At 36.8% G+C, this 22,486-nt stretch overlaps 1 long non-coding RNA gene across 1 annotated transcript; it reads right to left on the reverse strand.

Moving 5' to 3' along the window:
* Positions 1-1,026: 1,026 nt before the first annotated feature.
* LOC118489051 lies at positions 1,027-3,629 on the reverse strand. Its single transcript, XR_004885990.1, has 2 exons — positions 2,419-3,629; positions 1,027-1,227 (listed from the first exon to the last, which is right to left on the reverse strand). It is a non-coding gene; the product is annotated as an uncharacterized LOC118489051 (long non-coding RNA).
* Positions 3,630-22,486: the final 18,857 nt, after the last annotated feature.

Consider the following 22,486-nt stretch of genomic DNA (forward strand, 5'->3'; position numbering starts at 1 on the left):
TTGTTTGTTTCCGTTAGTTGCTTCATTTCGCATTTATTATTTGAGAAGTTATTAGTAGCATGCAATAGACTTTAGCAGTTGTAATAATTGTTGCATGTTCTCATTAGCTTTAATTGTTGTACTCTGTCACCCGAGCATGTTTGGTTTGGTTTGGTTTGGTTTGGTTCGGTTTGGTTTGGATTGGTTTGGTTTGGTTTGTGGAGATGGAACAATGGGTGCACACCGCACTCACCGTCTCATAGGTGCATGGACTAGCTAGTTGTGTACCTGTTTGGTTATTTAGGCTCGTGGGTGCTTCCATCTGACATGACTTAAGTTATTTTAAGTGTAGTCACATAGTGTGACATCTATATATGTTTGATAAGTTTCGTTATGTGTTCGTTTATGTTCCAGTCAAGTATTGGGTAATAACTCGGACTCTGTTCAGTTTTGTTTCCGTGGAAGTTTGGTTTCTGATTTGAAATAAAGTCTGTTTGGATTTCATACTTTGTTATGTTTGTTCTTTCTTGTACTGTTGACTTCTCCGTTACTGAGCAATTTTTGGCTCAGCCGTAGTTTTCTTTTTGTGTTTGTCTTATTTGTTTTACAGGTAATCGGGGATAATTTGGGATTTCAGTGAGGAGCGTTAGGAAGTTGCTGAGCAAGATTCTTTATTTCAGTAATATAATAAAATGTAATTAGGTTATTTTATTTAATGTTATGGATTGGTTTTGGTTTTGATATCTGTAAAAGTGACACGTCAGCCCTTGACGGGTTGGGGTGTTACACTAGTATTGTAAGTATCCCTTTGTAACATGTATTTCACCCCCGAAGTAAGTAAACAAAACAGTTTAAAAAAAAAGGGGGACATGAACTCACTGGGTGCCCCGCAACCCAACCCAATCCCATTATTATAACTAGGGTGATCCCATCCCTAATCATGAAAATCATTCACATTTCAATAATACATATTTGTTTTGTAAAACCGGTATATTCAGTATAAATCGTTCGTAAACCATTTGAGTTCCTTGAAATCCATTCGTATCATGGTTTAGAAATGAGTTTTTGTTTATCGATAAAATTGTTGACTTTTGCAAAACTTGCATGTCTTTCCACCCCGAAAACATTTATAAAAATGTAAAACCGTAAAAAGGTGGGGTTATGAACTCACCTGAATATTCCCGTGCGAAACTAGCTATATACGACTTCGTAATGTCGTTTCCAAGATGAGACTCGCTATCGTGCATTCTACAATATTCCTAACACATAATACCTCATAAGTTTCTAAATAAACGCAGTAGTTATACTACGTGTCACCGAGCTCTACCAAATCGTTAATCGAACGATTCGATGGTAACTTGTCAACTTAATGAAAATGACTAAGTTAAACTTTGTTTAGTTCATATAACGTCGTTAAGGATTAACAAGTCTTGGGAAGACTTAGTTTTCATGAGATTTATAGTATATAAATATTTAATAATTATTTGTATAAAAACATATAAATATATCGTTATCATCGCGTTAGACGTCTCGCGAAGTCGTACGTGTATAAAAAGAATATTTATATGAAAATTACATATAACAGACTCGTATTATGTATCGCGTCTCATATGATATTTGTTGAAATATATGTGTATGCCGTTTAGGCGTATGAAATAAATATAAAAGTTATATTTATTTTATAAAAGAATCGTCGAGTTGTCGTGTTTGAAAATAAATACGACTATATTTATTTTACAAAAGAATTCGACTTGTTTGTGTAGGAAATAAATATATAGCTATATTTATATATAAAAGGATTCGTTTTGTATGATATATAAACCATATTTATTTTAGTAAAACAATTGTCGTGTCGTTGGGTATTCGAAATAAATATATAACTATATTTATTTTAGTAAAAGGATCATCGTGTTGTCTTGTCTGATTGTTAAAATAAATATACGATATATTTATTTTTACGAAAAGAAGTCGTACTATCATTCGACATTTATAACATTATAAATCATTACGTTGATTTTACAAAAGTTTAGCCAAATTTTCAAAGTTTAGAATAAATATATTATTAGTTGTAAATAAATTTCGAATCGTCATCTTTGTGAGTTGTAAAGCGTCGCCGAAAGTAATCGTATATTTTTATTTGTTTTTCTAAAAGACTATTTTGTATCCGATGATTTTGGTTTAAAATGCGTTATTTTTACGGATTTTCTCAAAAAACGGGCAGAGTTTCCTCTGTTTTTGGACGCCCCCGACAACACAAGTTGTCGTTATTTTATCAAAATTCAACAATTTCAACAATATTTATATAAATTCAAGTTATAAAAACAAGTTAATATACGACAATGCAAATTTTATTAATTAACGATTTTATTGTTCGTTTCGAGAGCTCGTTTGTCACGTGTAAATAAAACTATATAACTAATTTCACGGTTAAAACTTTACCAAAACTCTTGCGTCAGAACGTGGACTGGGTTGACCGAGTTAACTCGGTTTGACCGAGTTGACTCGCTGTTGACCAGGTTTGACCGGGTTGAATCGGTTTGACCGAGTCAACCAAACCCGAATTCTGAATCGCGCTGTTTTGTCGTCGACCGCCTTTGACCATGCCAGAACCTGAACCGATATCTGAACTAAAACGCGCCAAATCTGGACCGTGTTGGAACCGTTGACCAGCTGACCCGAACCCATACCGAGACTGAACCGAGTCGACTGGAGAGAAACCCGAACATGAATGGAATTGAACCGAGCCACATAACCACCTCCACCCTACTGTCATCATCATCTTCATCGGGCGGAGGTCCAGCATCAACAGCAAAACCACCCGAGCATCAATCTGAACCAACTAATCCCGAAACTTACTTGAAAAACCCAAACCAAAATAAATCTTGAATCTGAACTAAGCATACCTTGAATCTGACTCGAGTGACCGAACCGTGACCTGGGCCAAAGGTGAACTATGTGAACCGAGACCCATATATGCCCGAAGCCGCGTCTAAACGAAACCCGAACCAAATTTGACCACCATATCTGTCTGTGTTGTCGCATTGCCTCCGCCACCGGCTGTCGGAAAGCGGTTCTACCGCTGATGTTGTCTCCCACCCGACTGACAACTTCGTCGTCAGTCACCGTCGCCGGTGAGAACCTCGTAACCGCCACCCGAACAGGAACATCTTCATCATCGTCATCTCATCATCAACCCCACCAGAGAAACACTTCCATCACCGCGTCGTTCTCTCTCTCCGTCTCTCTCGCCTCTTCTGATTTTCGTCGCCGGAAAACGAGGTAACGTGGGTGTGGTTGTCAGAGTTATGGCTGGCACCGGAGCTCTGCCGCATCATCACCGGCTGTGATATCTTGCCGGAGAGAGGAAGGAGATCGAGAGGGAGATGAGGGAGGCTGATGATGTGCGGATGTGTTTGATTGAACTCAGGATGAAGGAGATAATGTTCCTTCATTTATTTCTGTGGCAGAGGGGAATCGAGAGGGAGGGTGAGATGTGGGAGTGGAGAGGTTTGTTTGGTGTGTGTATTTTAGTGAGGATGATGATGTTTTATTTCTCATTTGAGTGTATTAGGGTTTCATTTGAAGGGGATGAAGATATCTGATGATTTGTGTTGCAAACAAAAGAGGGTGTGAGTGTGGACAAGGAGATGAGGGTGTTTTATAGAGATGTTTGAGATCTTGAAAGATCTTGTGTGCCCAACTTTTTGAGACATAAAATCTCTTGTAGAGATTTTGAAGAGATTTTATTAGATTTGTAGAGAATTTGTAATATTTTGTAGAGATCTTATATATTATGTGCAGGTTTAGGCTTGTGGGTTTTGGGCTTGGGCCCAGAGCCCACAAGCCCATCTCATGTGTAAGTGGTCCGTAATTCCTACTGTAGGTTCGATTTCGACCCGAATGAGTCGGTCGGAAGAGTTCTAGTTCGTTTCAGAGGCGGAAACTAAGAAACGAATGTGAAAAACAGCTGGAATTACACTTTAAACCTCTTGTATATTGAAATGACAGTGTTTACAATAAGAGGAAATACCGGCAGCACCTCGGTATCACTTTGCCCGTTCGTTACAAATGAATCCGTTTGACACCTATATATAGTACCTACCCAACCGTTTGAAATCCTTCAAACGGTCAACATATTCAAACGAAGTGGTTTCAAACGGCCACATCCTCTCAAACGGTCAACATCTAAATTTACATATTTCAAAAGGATCTTCCTAATTGGACCTCTTAAATGACCAATCAAACTAAACATATATCCGATTTTGTATAATGATGCAATATATGATGTCATCATCAAAGATGATGACATCATGCTTGAACAAATCCGCAACGTATCCAAGACTCGACATACGACGAAGACGACAGATGACTGCACCAACAGACTCCCCCTCAGATGTTGACAAGTCTTAAGTGTCGAGTCTTCAAATCTTCAATCTTTAGCAGTCCTCTGAGCTTCTCTCTCTCTCTGTCTTCAGACTCCCCCTCTCGATTTGCTGGTATTTCTTTGTTCTTCAGCAACATCTTCAGTATCGTTGTCTGGCCTTCACATGTTTAAGCTTGATGCCTGGCTTTAGCTATGTCCACTGAATCCGAAACCTGGCTACACCTACACATTCTTAACCCATAAGTAAATTTTCTAATTTTAACAATTTGCATGCACCAACACTAACTCTCTCTCAGATCATTCACATATGATGAACCACTTGTTGATTTAAAAACTATATCTTGACAATTAGAAGCACTCCCCCACACAACAATGTCATCATGTTTAGCACTCGGAATTTTGATAATCAGCTTTCCAACATCAGTTTGTCAAAAATCTTTTTGAATTTTCTGAAATTTATGCTAAAACACACTAAAATCTTTTTGGATTTTTCAATGTAAAGAAATGAAATGCAGAGAAGAAATATTTACATACACTATTTTTGTGAGTTTGTGTAAGAGGATCATATCAGTTTTTGAGACATGTCACCAACACCGTTAAGCTGTATTACATTTTCAGTTCTAAACAATTTACCTAGATTGTCAGTATATCGGTCCACTGAAATTTTCACACAAAGTTCAACTGATCCGAGATACGATATTAATGTTTTAAGAACTTAAACTTATCCGTGTGTCCCACTACTTGAATATACTCCCGTATCCAGATCCCAATATTCAGTCTTACAGGTGAGTATACCACAGCTGATATCTGTATAGGGGTTAGATGCGAGGGCCGTGAGAGCTCAGGTCGATACTTCCGTATACGCAGAGAGATGACGGCTTCGACTTTTGGTGTGTCCCCTTTAGAGGATCTTTTAATTTCAACAGCAGCGACTATCAATTTTATTGTTTCATCAGCATGCTGAGGGTGAAGCTATGTTTCAAGCTTTTTGCAGAAAGCATTATCCGGGGACTAGGTCAGTACTTCCATACAGCAGAAGTCCCGGGATAATACCCCAGATATCACTGAGCATAAAGACCTAGTATCTCAGAATAAGGGACCTTTCAAACAAGATTTCAGGGGTTACCTATATATCCAAGTTTGTGTTAACCCACAGAACAAGCAAGTTTGAGCTTTTAGATTTATATCTCGTCACAATCTACTAAATGTGTAAAAACCTACTGACATATCCACAGTAAGACTGTTTATCACATATTATCTTTCCAATTCTTTAGCATGTTGTGACAGCCTACTGACGTACTATCATTTCCTCTTTTCACAACGAAACTCATTTTTGAATTTTATCATGTTTTTGGCTTTTTCAAATTTTCTAATGTTTTTGGATTTTCTGAAATTTTCTACTCCCCCTAAAATGCAAACACATTTCAAAGGAAAATTGAAAACTACTAGACTCTTGACCCACTTGAAAACATAGAAACAACACAAACTGTACAGAAACTTGACAACTGACATCGAATCACATCAAATCTCCATTCACTAGGCATAAACAATCAGAACTCCCCCTTTCAACAAACCATTTTCTCATTTAGATTTCAAAACACTTAAGTTTGTTTTAATCAAAATGATTTTTACGGAAAATGAGTTTGTTTTTACCACTTTTAAGTTTACCATTTGTGAAGCAATGGGGATATGGTTCATCATCTTGTTTATCAATCTCATATGAATAGTAAATCAAGTACAACTTAATGTCCCTGATTTACCAATTGCATTTCAGAAAGTTGTAAACATAATCTCTTCAAAGTATGACAATCAAATACTTGTAAGTAAACCCAAAGAATACCACTTGTACTTGTAGGTTTTCCTGTAGGAATGAGACATCTACAGAAACCTCTTTACCACTTGTCAAATTGGTCAGAAAGATGCCGATTCCTGCTTCTCAATTATCAACCTGGAAGCTCCGGCGTAGTCCTTCAACCTGTAAAATTCAAACACTATTTAAAATCTTACAAACAAACTTTTCAAACACTAGAATGATGCCGATTCCTGATCCACGATATAAACTTGGGATCTCCGGCGTAGTCCTTTGACTATCATGGGAAACAAACTTTCATCCAAGTCTTCTCAGACTTGATGGCTTTCAGTTCTTGCGCAGTGGGGTTGTATGTTGCCTTTTTAGTTGCGTAAAAGTCTTTAACCCCCTTCGCTTTCCTACTTAACATTTTCCCAAAAATCTTTTTAACATTCCCGTTGAATGTTTTCTCGACATCAAAATCTTTTTTCTCATTGTAAAATTGATTTGAAATCTCAGTTTTTCCAACTTTCTTTTTAATTTCTTCAAATTTCAGTGATGGAAATTCATCATCATTCACTGAAATTTTCTCCTCAACCTGTGGCTCTTCTGGCTTTGTGGAACCAGATTCATCGCCGACATTTTCATATTCTTTTTAACAATCCGCACTTGATTGTCTTTTTCTTTCTTTTTGTAAAAATTCTTCTTTGAACTCACCAACCTCATATTTTGAATTTTCAAAAATTTTAAGTCTATTGGTTGGTGGTTCAACATCAACAACTTTTTCTTTTAATTTCTGAGAAACTCCCTGTTTTGTTTTTGCATTTGTCGAACAGTTCCATGCAATGTGACCAGCTTCATTGCACTTGTAACAGGTTCGAGTCTCTCTTTGATAAAACACTTCAGTTCCATTCTTCTTTCTTTCAGCAAGAAACTCATGATTTGACTGTCTCCAGAATGGTTTCTTCTGTTCATCTTCTGAGCTTCCACCTGACACAAATTCTGTTTTTGTTTTAGAATTTTTATCATTTTTATAGTTTTCTGGTGGAACAAAGCCTAATCCTTTCTTTTTGTAGCTACGATTTTGGTTAGGTTTCTTTTGAAAACCAAGATCAGAATTGTAACCCTTTTTCTTGTTTAGACGTTGTTGAACTCTTGAAGTGTACTTTTTAGGTTTTTCAGTAAGATTTAAATCTTTTATTTCAGAAATATTGATTTCTGTCATTTTGAAAACCTTTTTGATCATGTGAAAACGAACACTTCTTATTGGAAATTCTTTGTCATAGTATAATTTGTCCGAATCTGTAGGATCGTTTGCTGACCTCACGAGTCGTTCAGAGAAGTTCGTATCCGAATTGAGAGGCGGAAACTAACAATTCAGTGCTATACACGCTGAATTCACTTTAATATTGCTGTTGTATTGATTTCTTGCAAGTTTACACGATCAGACAGCACTTCGGTAGAGTACCGGAACAATTACACCTTTAACTATGTGTTTCTAACTCTTATCTCTGGAACCACTCTTATGACCTATTTATATAGTTCTGGAACCACTTATACGGCATGTCCGTATGAGTGGTTCACCACCTTGCCGTAAAAGGGGTCCATGATCATGACATAAAAGGGGTCCATGATCATGACAAAAGAGTGGTCCTAGACTAGATATGACACAAAAACGGTCCTAGATCATGTAAACATAAACAATCCTATACAAATCACTATATCTAGGATTCCGTGTCATTTCTGATCTGTTCAGCTTCAAGACTCGATGGAAGACGTAGTCAACAGACGTAGGTGCACTAACAGAATCATTTAAAGTGTATGCAACTTCAAATGTTTCATCATCCAAATTTGCTTTTGATAACAAAAATTCTATACTGTAAGACCGTTTAACCGACGAATTTTGACTGTTGACTGACGAATTTGACCCTCCAGACTCAGATTTTGACTCGGACTCCTCATCAGTATCCAACACCTGATCGCCCACCTTTTTAATTAACTCAGACTCATGATCGGTATCGGATGAGGTAAACGTGACATCAATGTTATTTGGTAAAACGTCAGTTGTGTCGGTTTTTAACTTTATATTGACTGCTTTTGCAAGTTGCTCCTCGTTTGGTTTTCTAGGAGAATACCCTTCCCAAATTGGAGGCGGACACTTGTTATAGCTAACAGTCGGTTTCTTACCACAATCTTTCTTCTTATTTGGCTTCTCGTCTTGAAAAGCTTCCATTCCTGCAACCGTTGGGTAAATACGATCAATGAGATAATCAGAGCTAGAATAACTTTGTAGCAAACGTCTAATTCTCCCATTCTCTATTTTCTCTGTCTCCAACTGTTGCTTCCATTAGCACTTTCTTCTATGTAGAAATTTATAGCTTTCTGCTTTGACATCATGACTGCATTCATCATCGTCAGTGCTTGTTCTTTTTCTGAGTTTGTCTTTTGGAGACCAGTTACTGTTTTGTTCAAGACATCATACGATTCTTTCACGTAGTTGAGGTTGAACAGTAACTGCTCTTTCTTCTTCTCGTACTCAGCAATTATATCATCTTTTGCTGCACATTCCTTGCAAGCTTCCAAACACTTTGTGCAAGGCTTGATGACTTCAACAATCTTCTCAACCTCGATTGTTTTTACAACTTCAATCACCTTTTCTTCTTCAACCACCTTCTCAGCAACACTTTCAACATTCTCATTCTGAACAACCTTTTCTGATTTCTGTTGTTGTTGTTTCTTAGCAGCTCGTTTCTCCTTCAGCTTTTCCATGCGATCTGCAAAATAGAAATGAAAGCTTTCAGGAGAAAGATGAGATTTTGCAACATTTATATGTTTCTCCTCCTCATCATCACTGTTACTGTCAACTGGTGATTGATCAAATACAACTTCCTTTTCCGAAGTAACATCATTCTGAACACTCTCATCAGCACTCTGTAAACTTTCATCAGCACTTTCTGAGCTTTCATCAGACGTAACAGATTTTTCATCCTCACTCGTCACATTCACTCCAATAGACTTCATCCAGGTAGCAAACATGTCTGGCTCTCTGACAATCTTGGCGATGAAGGCTTTGAATTCTCCTTTTTCATCAACGAACATATCCCAGCTGAAACCTTCAGGTAGTCTCTCATCATCTTGATCAACTATACAGGCTTTGCTGTCAGGAGTTATGTATTTGTCCCAGCTAAAGTCCACTAAACACGCTCTCTTAGAATCTTCAATCTTCATACCATGAGCCGTCTGTGAATCTTGTGATTGACCAACCTGCTGATAAATGGCTTTCCGGTAGTAATCATCTTTACCAAATGGATTCTGAGCACCGCTAGCTTCTCTATTCTTGCATTCTCGTTTGAAATGGCCTTTCTCCCTGCATCGAAAACAAGTAACTTTAGATTTATCAAAATCTAAAGTAGATACATGAGCATCAAGAAAGTCATTTCTTCCGGTAATTGTTTTAAACTTTTCAGCACGTCGAAGAACACTTGCAAGACACCATTTGATATCCATTAATTCCATCTCTTCGGCGTCTATTTGGTCGTAATCTTCTTTGGTCAGCATGGGATTTCCGATTCGACCAGCCACTAGACCCTCATAAGATAACAACACAGAACCAAGTAGAGCCATGTGGTCTTTAGCAGTATCCTCAGAAAAACTTTGACCTTCTGGAAGATTTAGCGTGATGTTACACTGAATCACATATCCATTTCCCGTTTTTGTGCTTTGTGACTGAAAACTTGAATTTGACTCTTTAGGATTTACACTCGGAAATGATGAGAATCCACTGCTGCTTTTGCCAGAACCCTGATCAGCCTTTTCTGATGAATCCCTAGCACTGAACGCAGTTTGAATTTTCGGACTTCTCTCAGCTTCAGGAACTGGAATACTACCTTTGTAGTACATCTTCACATCCTGTTGACCACTCGGACTATTCATCCTCGCGATCTTTTGTTGTTCCAAATCCTGACTCTCGATCTTTTCGATAAACTGTGAGATTGTCAGCCCGTCATAAACACCCGTGTTCTTCAATATCATCAAATACGTTCCCCACTCCTTCTGAGGTAACGCATCAGCCAGCTTATCCACCCACTCTTCACGGTCTTTGGTAATACTGAGCATTGACATTGATCTCACTAGGTGGCAGTATCGTTCTATCAGCTTCTTCGTGTCTTCACCCGGTAGACTGCTGAACTGATCAAACTCTTTCTTTAGTAGTGCCTTTTTGCTCTTTATCATATTCTCGCTACCCTCGAATTTGACTTTAAGTGCATCCCAAATTGACTTTGCAGTTTTGTCATGTTGTAGCAGAATGAATATGTCTTCTTTGATTGCTTGTTGAAGCAGACTGATCATCATCTTCTCCGCTTTATACATAACCCGTTCCTGATCTGTAAACTCCGAGAGCTCTTTGAGAACCTGCAACTCCGTTCTAGGCAGCACATATTTCTTTAGTATGCATTCCCAAGACCTGAGATGATTCGCTTGAACCCAGTTCTCGAATCGATCTTTCCACCCATAGTATTCTTCGATACTCATCAATTTTGGGGGTTTCTGGGTGGTTCCCGTCTCATTTTCTAAATTCATAGCTTGAACAACTGCAGTTGGACTCGACGGTGTTGCAAATGCGTTGTAGAACTCGGTATCCATGTTTCGGGTTATTGAAGAATTTCTCAAACAAGCTTTCAAACGAACTGGTTCACTTCGTAAGACACCTGACAACAATCAAACAAAAACACAATCAGTTTTAAAGACTTATCAATTAATAGTAACAAACTGGTACTCGAACTGGTGAATATTTTGTGTGGATTGAAGGTTGACAAACTGTGCGGACTGCTATGACCCGGAAGATGTTCAAAGACTTTTTCAAATGACCTGATCTGATACAATCCCTCAATATAACTTTTGATGTAAACTATCCACTTGATTGCAATCACTTTTTTAAAAAACTTTGATTATCAACAACAGTACATGGGCCGACAGCTCACTTTGATTGGACCTTCAAAACATATGTCGGACAACAACTTTTAATATTTCATGATGATTGAGCCTCAATATTTGAATCACATGGGTCGAAACTGTTGTTATAATATGATAGGGCCGTTAATAAATCCACTGAACCGAATAATGCATGTGCCGTTTTATCACATTAATTGCTTTAAATGAGCTAACATAGCTACACCACTATTTGACCACATCTATTCACACATGTACAAAGATTGGGCCGCAACTTTCACATGGGCCGGTGCTGTATGACTCCCTTTGATTAGGCCGTGTACTGAATTTTGCTGACAACAAATATTAAGTGCAATAGAATGATTGGGCCGCTAGAAAATTTAATCACTCAACACTTAAATGGGCCGATCAATATCAACTTTTCATAAAAACTTATCAGAAAGCGATAAAAAAACGTATTTGTGATATTCTCAATTCAACACATGCAGCCGACAATTTTGATTGTTTAACACAAACAAGATAGTTTGATTTGGCCGCTATATTTAGTGCTTACAAATACTTTGATTGGGCCTCACCTTTAATTCACTAATCCAACAAGTGGTTGTATTCAATGTATTCTGATAGGACCTTTTGTTAATCACATAAATTGAACCTTTTACTCCAATAACCGACAACAATCACATGCAAACATTTAAGACTTTCAACAATGGCCGACAATGTTGTTTACTTTATAATCCTATTGGACCGATTGAGTTAGTGGGCAGATCAAACGGTCAGTTAGCTTCAAACAAGAAACTTCAAACGGGATACATATTTCAAACGGAAACCATGTCTCAAACGATACTTTTCAAACGGGATTGTCACTTCAAACGATATTTCAAACGATATGCTAGTTTCAAACGATATATCAAATGGAATGTCCAATTTTCAAACGATAGGATCCTGTTTCAAACGGAATAGTCTCTTTCAAACGATATTTTAGGGCGGTTTTCAAACGGAAAGTCCAAGATTCATTCAAACGGAACCCATATTTCAGTCCTTTTTTACTGGTTTAACTTCGAGTTTTGAACTGATATTCTCAAGGGTTTGTCAAAACACAATTACGCACATATTGTGAAAGTTTCAGCCGATTTTAACCGTGAAAACTTGTAATTATCGAAAAAGAAAGGTGTAGAAACAGAAATTGCAGCTGAATTGTATAGAACTCTTCTTCCTGAGCTCTGATACCACTTGTAGGTTCGATTTCGACCCGAATGAGTCGGTCGGAAGAGTTCTAGTTCGTTTCAGAGGCGGAAACTAAGAAAGGAATGTGAAAAACAGCTGGAATTACACTTTAAACCTCTTGTATATTGAAATGACAGTGTTTACAATAAGAGGAAATACCGGCAGCACCTCGGTATCACTTTGCCCGTTCGTTACAAATGAATCCGTTTGACACCTATATATAGTACCTACCCAACCGTTTGAAATCCTTCAAACGGTCAACATATTCAAATGAAGTGGTTTCAAACGGCCACATCCTCTCAAACGGTCAACATCTAAATTTACATATTTCAAAAGGATCTTCCTAATTGGACCTCTTAAATGACCAATCAAACTAAACATATATCTGATTTTGTATAGTGATGCAATATATGATGTCATCTCTATGATGTCATCATCAAAGATGATGACATCATGCTTGAACAAATCCGCAACGTATCCAAGACTCGACATACGACGAAGACGACAGATGACTGCACCAACACCTACAAGACCCGTTATCAAAACCCGAACTCCGTTTAACGTCAAAAGATAAAATTTTTGTATTAAAATACTTAAAATACGGTCCGTAGTCGTTGTTTATGCGTTTGACCGTCGTTTGCGCTAAATTGCGTAAAACGCGTTGTTCACCGTTTTACTCCGTTTCGGATCCGGTTTCAACTATGGTTATTTAAGATTTTATTACAGAGCTAAATATAGCGTAAAATGTAAGTTTCGAAGGTGACAGGCGTCTCCGTCGCTTCCGTTTCGTTGCCGATACGTTTCCTACCATCGCGTTTTTAGTTCACGTCTGCATTTGTGTCGCATGGAAGCCCAATAAATTCACAAAATTAATTTCATAAGCACAAAATTTTCATGTAACATTCATACTTGTCGGTGTTGTCAGTATTTTGTATGGTATCAGTTCGTTGTCGCGTAATATTCACCAGATCTTTCCGTAAACCATCGTTCACGCCCTGTAAAGTCGAGTAAACGTTCCTGGGCACTCCAAAGGCCTAATTAAGTTAATTTGCGCTGTAAAAACTATTTATTATCGCGTTAATCTCCTGTTAATCACGTAATTAAGAGCCGTAAATCACCGGTTGTCACAGGAATCACCGCGCGCGTAACCAATTAGCAGCTGCCACGTAAGGCGAGATTCTCGGAGTGACGGTTACCACGCGCGCGTGGGCCTCACTCGCCTGACGGAGAACCGAACTGTCAGTGACAGCATGATGATCGTTGTGTCAGTAGTCAACTCAAGTGTCGCCATCAACGACATTTGCACCAACCTGTCAGAATTCAAATTTCGAGATTTTTCCCGCTCATAATCACTACAAAACTTCATGCAGAAGTTAACAAAGGTCGCGCCGCATTCATGATTACCCATAAGGCTGCGTGTCAACACTGAAAAGCAAAAAATAGCAACAAGCAATTCTGGTAGTCGCTGTCACACCCCTTTCTGCGGCGGAAGCACGAGGTGCGATCATGAAAGGTTCTCATTACATACGAAAGGTAAACATACTACATGCTCGTAAAAATAACTTCAAATACCAAACATTTCATAATTTGAAAACATAATTTAGCGTTTACATCGCGAGGTAGCATAAAACATTGTCTTAAAAAGTTTACAACTTTATTTAAAGATAAATATAAGCGACATCCACAAGCATGAGTAAGGCCACGCGCACATCCACTTCTAGTTACCTGAAATACATGTGAGTTTTGGAAAAACGTCAACATAATGTTGGTGTGAATTCATGCAGTATTTGTATTGAACGTTAGTATACTTTGTATGAAAAACATGGTATGTATCTTGTGAAAATCAAGTATTCATGTATAAATCAAGTGTTCATGTATGTATCAAGTTGTTAATGGGTTGCAAGGCCATTAACATGTGACACGACATATGAAGCAACCAAACCTTAGGCATTTTTCTAGTTGGCATATTATGAGACACAAAAGCACTACTTGGTACTCGTTCTCACCAAGAGTGTAGTTGCCCGACACCCGTTAGATCTAACCTTTTGTTCTGCGGTCTAGGTATATTGTTGACTAATGGTGCTTATGGTACCCTATTCGTGACACGATTTCTCGTATCATGTATCATTTCTCATATCATCATACCATTTATAAATATTGTAACATGTATTTCACCCCCGAGGTTATAAAACTGAAAACAGTTAAAAGAAAAGGGGGAGCATGAACTCACAACTTTGCGTTCTTTGCGTCGTAAACTTCACCGGATTGCTTATAGTGTGTCGTGACATAAACATATTTTATTATCGTTAGTCACTAGACTTGTATCGTACAAGCACAAGTCACTATTTTTTTGTATATATATTGTGGTGTTAAAAATAGTTTACATTTTTTAACTATGCATCTTACTAATATTATTTTCTCAAAATTTAATATAAGTATCTTGTATTTTGCACTTGGCACCCGAATTATGTATCTTTGCTCAAAACTCCATTTTATGCCCATAACTTGTCCAAGTTATTTATTCTATCAACTAATATATTTTCACCAATATATTTTCTTGCATTTGTCTAAGTATGTTGTATGTGTATTTTTTTTTTTTTGTGTTTTTACTTCTCATGAGTATTTAGTGTATTTTTCAAGTCCTAATACACTAGCACGTATAATACATACTACATACACTTAGCACAAAATTTGGTGATAAAATAATATATATATTTTTCTCAAAAATATACATATTTAATGTCATTTTTTAACCTTGACGAAATCATCGTTTCTTAACTCAAAAATTAGGGAAACCTTGGTAAATACCTTGGTATACATTTTTAGGGAATAAGTTCCTCAAAACTAATATATTTTTTCTAAGTGTCAAAATTTATAAAAATTTTGACAGAGTTTCCCCTAAAAATGGAGGTTTCCCATGTTTTCAAAACATGTGTTTATTTTCTTTTAAAATCATTATCAATCAATTTTCAACAACAATCATCAACAACATATATACACTAATTTTTCTATTTCATGAACTTGAAAATTTATAAAAATGTGTAGTAACTTACTAGGGTATTTAGTAAGTCTTGTTACTCTTTAAAGTGTGTTTGTTTCTTTAAAAGCTTCATTTTTAAAGAATCTAGTTCTTTACAACTTGTGACCGTATTTTCTAAAAATACTACTTCTTGTATTTTTCTTGTTACACATGTGTTTATACACTTGTTTACTTACCAAAAATGATTTTAGTTCATACAAGATCCGGGTTTTTAACAATATAGTATTTTCCACTTGGTTCTTCCGAAAAACCACTTGTAGATCTTTAGATCTACAAGTGTGTAACCTTATTTTCCAAGAAAAATTACATTTATTCAAATTCCAAGTTCATGGGTGGATGGTTTCATCATCCTTCATATTTCTAGCATTTACATCTTGCTAGTTCATGTTCTTAAACATGAACTAGTATGTCTAGATGATGATCCATCCTACTTCTACTAACAAACATCATCAAATAATCATAACTACACAAGATTCACATGATTTACCCATATATCTTTTCTTTATCCACCATTTATCACTTTATGTTCAAGACTTAGCTTATGTTCATTAGAGTTTTCATCATTTAATCATTCTATCATCTATTAACCATCTAATACAAGATCAAGATGATGTTTTAGAGCACTTACTACTATCACAAGGCTAGGGGAGTTCAAGAGGGTAAATGAAGTGGATAAAAGCAAATGAAGAAGGTCTTTCAAGTTCCGTTGCTTCCACACTTCCTAACTTAGCTTCTTACACCTTGGAATCACCTTAGAATGCTTGATATGGAGCTTGAAGTGGATGTGTGTGTGTATGGTTGGGGCCGTAGCCAAGGGAGGAAGAAGGAAGGTTGTAGTTGTTTATGAGTTGTGATGAAAGAGAATGGTGATCCATAGGTCCTTTATAAACTAATCTTCCAACAACAAACCAACCTTTGGGCATTATGCCTCAAAGATACCCAACAATTCTATTAAAATAATTAAATGAAACCCTTTGGGTGGGGCCATTGTCCAACCGGTTATGGGGGGGGGGGAGGGGTAGCTAGTTAGGTTTCAATTCTAAGTTACATTCTCTAGTTACATTTCAAGTGTCTAGTTTGTTATATTAGTTACTAGATATTTTAGTAGGTGTTATGGTGTACGGGGATCATTACTAGCTCAGAAACATTAAAATAATGCTTCTAGTAATATTTTGGTGTTCCAGGTAATATCCGGTTGTTCGGTTATATACCGGTTCGTTAAAGTGCTAAATTGCACCTTTTAGTGTCTTTTAAGTACCCTTTTGTAATACTTTCGATTCCTGACACTTAGGGAAATATTTCGGATGTTAAAACATGGATTCTGCATAATATTTATGTTGTTAAAAGCTGATTTATTGCTGAATTATATAAAATTCTGCACTTAAAGTGCTTTTCAGGTGCTTTTTAGTGCTTATTCTAGCTTCCGGAATGCTTATATGTTAATCCTTGTATGTACTCTTGGGTTTTAATGTATTCTTGTCGTTGGACCTACATCTAGGCCCTAATTCTAATGTCTGACTGTTTTCTGCAGTTCTGTTGACACAATGTGTCTTACCGGTGAGTTTACTAGTATTTCTAACGCAACGCTCTCGTTAATGGAATGTCCAATTTTCAAACGATAGGATCCTGTTTCAAACGGAATAGTCTCTTTCAAACGATATTTTAGGGCGGTTTTCAAACGGAAAGTCCAAGATTCATTCAAACGGAACCCATATTTCAGTCCTTTTTTACTGGTTTAACTTCGAGTTTTGAACTGATATTCTCAAGGGTTTGTCAAAACACAATTACGCACATATTGTGAAAGTTTCAGCCGATTTTAACCGTGAAAACTTGTAATTATCGAAAAAGAAAGGTGTAGAAACAGAAATTGCAGCTGAATTGTATAGAACTCTTCTTCCTGAGCTCTGATACCACTTGTAGGTTCGATTTCGACCCGAATGAGTCGGTCGGAAGAGTTCTAGTTCGTTTCAGAGGCGGAAACTAAGAAAGGAATGTGAAAAACAGCTGGAATTACACTTTAAACCTCTTGTATATTGAAATGACAGTGTTTACAATAAGAGGAAATACCGGCAGCACCTCGGTATCACTTTGCCCGTTCGTTACAAATGAATCCGTTTGATACCTATATATAGTACCTACCCAACCGTTTGAAATCCTTCAAACGGTCAACATATTCAAATGAAGTGGTTTCAAACGGCCACATCCTCTCAAACGGTCAACATCTAAATTTACATATTTCAAAAGGATCTTCCTAATTGGACCTCTTAAATGACCAATCAAACTAAACATATATCTGATTTTGTATAGTGATGCAATATATGATGTCATCTCTATGATGTCATCATCAAAGATGATGACATCATGCTTGAACAAATCCGCAACGTATCCAAGATTCGACATACGACGAAGACGACAGATGACTGCACCAACACCTACAAGACCCGTTATCAAAACCCGAACTCCGTTTAACGTCAAAAGATAAAATTTTTGTATTAAAATACTTAAAATACGGTCCGTAGTCGTTGTTTATGCGTTTGACCGTCGTTTGCGCTAAATTGCGTAAAACGCGTTGTTCACCGTTTTACTCCGTTTCGGATCCGGTTTCAACTATGGTTATTTAAGATTTTATTACAGAGCTAAATATAGCGTAAAATGTAAGTTTCGAAGGTGACAGGCGTCTCCGTCGCTTCCGTTTCGTTGCCGATACGTTTCCTACCATCGCGTTTTTAGTTCACGTCTGCATTTGTGTCGCATGGAAGCCCAATAAATTCACAAAATTAATTTCATAAGCACAAAATTTTCATGTAACATTCATACTTGTCGGTGTTGTCAGTATTTTGTATGGTATCAGTTCGTTGTCGCGTAATATTCACCAGATCTTTCCGTAAACCATCGTTCACGCCCTGTAAAGTCGAGTAAACGTTCCTGGGCACTCCAAAGGCCTAATTAAGTTAATTTGCGCTGTAAAAACTATTTATTATCGCGTTAATCTCCTGTTAATCACGTAATTAAGAGCCGTAAATCACCGGTTGTCACAGGAATCACCGCGCGCGTAACCAATTAGCAGCTGCCACGTAAGGCGAGATTCTCGGAGTGACGGTTACCACGCGCGCGTGGGCCTCACTCGCCTGACGGAGAACCGAACTGTCAGTGACAGCATGATGATCGTTGTCAGTAGTCAACTCAAGTGTCGCCATCAACGACATTTGCACCAACCTGTCAGAATTCAAATTTCGAGATTTTTCCCGCTCATAATCACTACAAAACTTCATGCAGAAGTTAACAAAGGTCGCGCCGCATTCATGATTACCCATAAGGCTGCGTGTCAACACTGAAAAGCAAAAAATAGCAACAAGCAATTCTGGTAGTCGCTGTCACACCCCTTTCTGCGGCGGAAGCACGAGGTGCGATCATGAAAGGTTCTCATTACATACGAAAGGTAAACATACTACATGCTCGTAAAAATAACTTCAAATACCAAACATTTCATAATTTGAAAACATAATTTAGCGTTTACATCGCGAGGTAGCATAAAACATTGTCTTAAAAAGTTTACAACTTTATTTAAAGATAAATATAAGCGACATCCACAAGCATGAGTAAGGCCACGCGCACATCCACTTCTAGTTACCTGAAATACATGTGAGTTTTGGAAAAACGTCAACATAATGTTGGTGTGAATTCATGCAGTATTTGTATTGAACGTTAGTATACTTTGTATGAAAAACATGGTATGTATCTTGTGAAAATCAAGTATTCATGTATAAATCAAGTGTTCATGTATGTATCAAGTTGTTAATGGGTTGCAAGGCCATTAACATGTGACACGACATATGAAGCAACCAAACCTTAGGCATTTTTCTAGTTGGCATATTATGAGACACAAAAGCACTACTTGGTACTCGTTCTCACCAAGAGTGTAGTTGCCCGACACCCGTTAGATCTAACCTTTTGTTCTGCGGTCTAGGTATATTGTTGACTAATGGTGCTTATGGTACCCTATTCGTGACACGATTTCTCGTATCATGTATCATTTCTCATATCATCATACCATTTATAAATATTGTAACATGTATTTCACCCCCGAGGTTATAAAACTGAAAACAGTTAAAAGAAAAGGGGGAGCATGAACTCACAACTTTGCGTTCTTTGCGTCGTAAACTTCACCGGATTGCTTATAGTGTGTCGTGACATAAACATGTTTTATTATCGTTAGTCACTAGACTTGTATCGTACAAGCACAAGTCACTATTTTTTTGTATATATATTGTGGTGTTAAAAATAGTTTACATTTTTTAACTATGCATCTTACTAATATTATTTTCTCAAAATTTAATATAAGTATCTTGTATTTTGCACTTGGCACCCGAATTATGTATCTTTGCTCAAAACTCCATTTTATGCCCATAACTTGTCCAAGTTATTTATTCTATCAACTAATATATTTTCACCAATATATTTTCTTGCATTTGTCTAAGTATGTTGTATGTGTATTTTTTTTTTTTTTTTGTGTTTTTACTTCTCATGAGTATTTAGTGTATTTTTCAAGTCCTAATACACTAGCACGTATAATACATACTACATACACTTAGCACAAAATTTGGTGATAAAATAATATATATATTTTTCTCAAAAATATACATATTTAATGTCATTTTTTAACCTTGACGAAATCATCGTTTCTTAACTCAAAAATTAGGGAAACCTTGGTAAATACCTTGGTATACATTTTTAGGGAATAAGTTCCTCAAAACTAATATATTTTTTCTAAGTGTCAAAATTTATAAAAATTTTGACAGAGTTTCCCCTAAAAATGGAGGTTTCCCATGTTTTCAAAACATGTGTTTATTTTCTTTTAAAATCATTATCAATCAATTTTCAACAACAATCATCAACAACATATATACACTAATTTTTCTATTTCATGAACTTGAAAATTTATAAAAATGTGTAGTAACTTACTAGGGTATTTAGTAAGTCTTGTTACTCTTTAAAGTGTGTTTGTTTCTTTAAAAGCTTCATTTTTAAAGAATCTAGTTCTTTACAACTTGTGACCGTATTTTCTAAAAATACTACTTCTTGTATTTTTCTTGTTACACATGTGTTTATACACTTGTTTACTTACCAAAAATGATTTTAGTTCATACAAGATCCGGGTTTTTAACAATATAGTATTTTCCACTTGGTTCTTCCGAAAAACCACTTGTAGATCTTTAGATCTACAAGTGTGTAACCTTATTTTCCAAGAAAAATTACATTTATTCAAATTCCAAGTTCATGGGTGGATGGTTTCATCATCCTTCATATTTCTAGCATTTACATCTTGCTAGTTCATGTTCTTAAACATGAACTAGTATGTCTAGATGATGATCCATCCTACTTCTACTAACAAACATCATCAAATAATCATAACTACACAAGATTCACATGATTTACCCATATATCTTTTCTTTATCCACCATTTATCACTTTATGTTCAAGACTTAGCTTATGTTCATTAGAGTTTTCATCATTTAATCATTCTATCATCTATTAACCATCTAATACAAGATCAAGATGATGTTTTAGAGCACTTACTACTATCACAAGGCTAGGGGAGTTCAAGAGGGTAAATGAAGTGGATAAAAGCAAATGAAGAAGGTCTTTCAAGTTCCATTGCTTCCACACTTCCTAACTTAGCTTCTTACACCTTGGAATCACCTTAGAATGCTTGATATGGAGCTTGAAGTGGATGTGTGTGTGTATGGTTGGGGCCGTAGCCAAGGGAGGAAGAAGGAAGGTTGTAGTTGTTTATGAGTTGTGATGAAAGAGAATGGTGATCCATAGGTCCTTTATAAACTAATCTTCCAACAACAAACCAACCTTTGGGCATTATGCCTCAAAGATACCCAACAATTCTATTAAAATAATTAAATGAAACCCTTTGGGTGGGGCCATTGTCCAACCGGTTATGGGGGGGGGGAGGGGTAGCTAGTTAGGTTTCAATTCTAAGTTACATTCTCTAGTTACATTTCAAGTGTCTAGTTTGTTATATTAGTTACTAGATATTTTAGTAGGTGTTATGGTGTACGGGGATCATTACTAGCTCAGAAACATTAAAATAATGCTTCTAGTAATATTTTGGTGTTCCAGGTAATATCCGGTTGTTCGGTTATATACCGGTTCGTTAAAGTGCTAAATTGCACCTTTTAGTGTCTTTTAAGTACCCTTTTGTAATACTTTCGATTCCTGACACTTAGGGAAATATTTCGGATGTTAAAACATGGATTCTGCATAATATTTATGTTGTTAAAAGCTGATTTATTGCTGAATTATATAAAATTCTGCACTTAAAGTGCTTTTCAGGTGCTTTTTAGTGCTTATTCTAGCTTCCGGAATGCTTATATGTTAATCCTTGTATGTACTCTTGGGTTTTAATGTATTCTTGTCGTTGGACCTACATCTAGGCCCTAATTCTAATGTCTGACTGTTTTCTGCAGTTCTGTTGACACAATGTGTCTTACCGGTGAGTTTACTAGTATTTCTAACGCAACGCTCTCGTTAATGCATAAAGCAATATTTGGTAGTATAAAACGTGCATGAATTCAATTGTATTGTATGAAATCAGATAATGTTGACACTAAAGCACATAATTGCAGTCATTAAATAATAATTAAAGTGTACAGAAATTACCGATTTGGTGCCAGTTGTCACAGTCTCCCCCGTTAAAAGAGTTTCGTCCCGAAATTCAGGTCGAACTAGCTCTGGCAGGAGTATTCTTGAACAGGTGGGGATACTTTTCTTTGAACTGGTCTTCACGTTCCCATGTGTACTCGGGTCCGTGTTTAGAGTTCCAACGTACTTTAACAAGTTTGACACAGCTCCTTCTGGTCTTGTTGACTTTCCAGTTGGTAACCTCAACAGGTTGTTCTGTAAATTGGAGGGTGTCGTCAATATGCACTTCATCCGCAGGGATGATCACGTTTTCATGTGTTGGACTCTTCTTGAGGTTGGATACATGGAACGTATCATGTACTCCATTAAGTTCTTCCGGTAATTCCAACTTGTACGCCACGGTACCAATCCTATCTAAGATCTTGAATGGTCCGATGTATCGTGGATTCAACTTTCCACGCTTTCC

Source organism: Helianthus annuus, chromosome 17, assembly GCF_002127325.2.
Source record: "Helianthus annuus cultivar XRQ/B chromosome 17, HanXRQr2.0-SUNRISE, whole genome shotgun sequence".
Classification (NCBI taxonomy): Eukaryota; Viridiplantae; Streptophyta; class Magnoliopsida; order Asterales; family Asteraceae; genus Helianthus; species Helianthus annuus.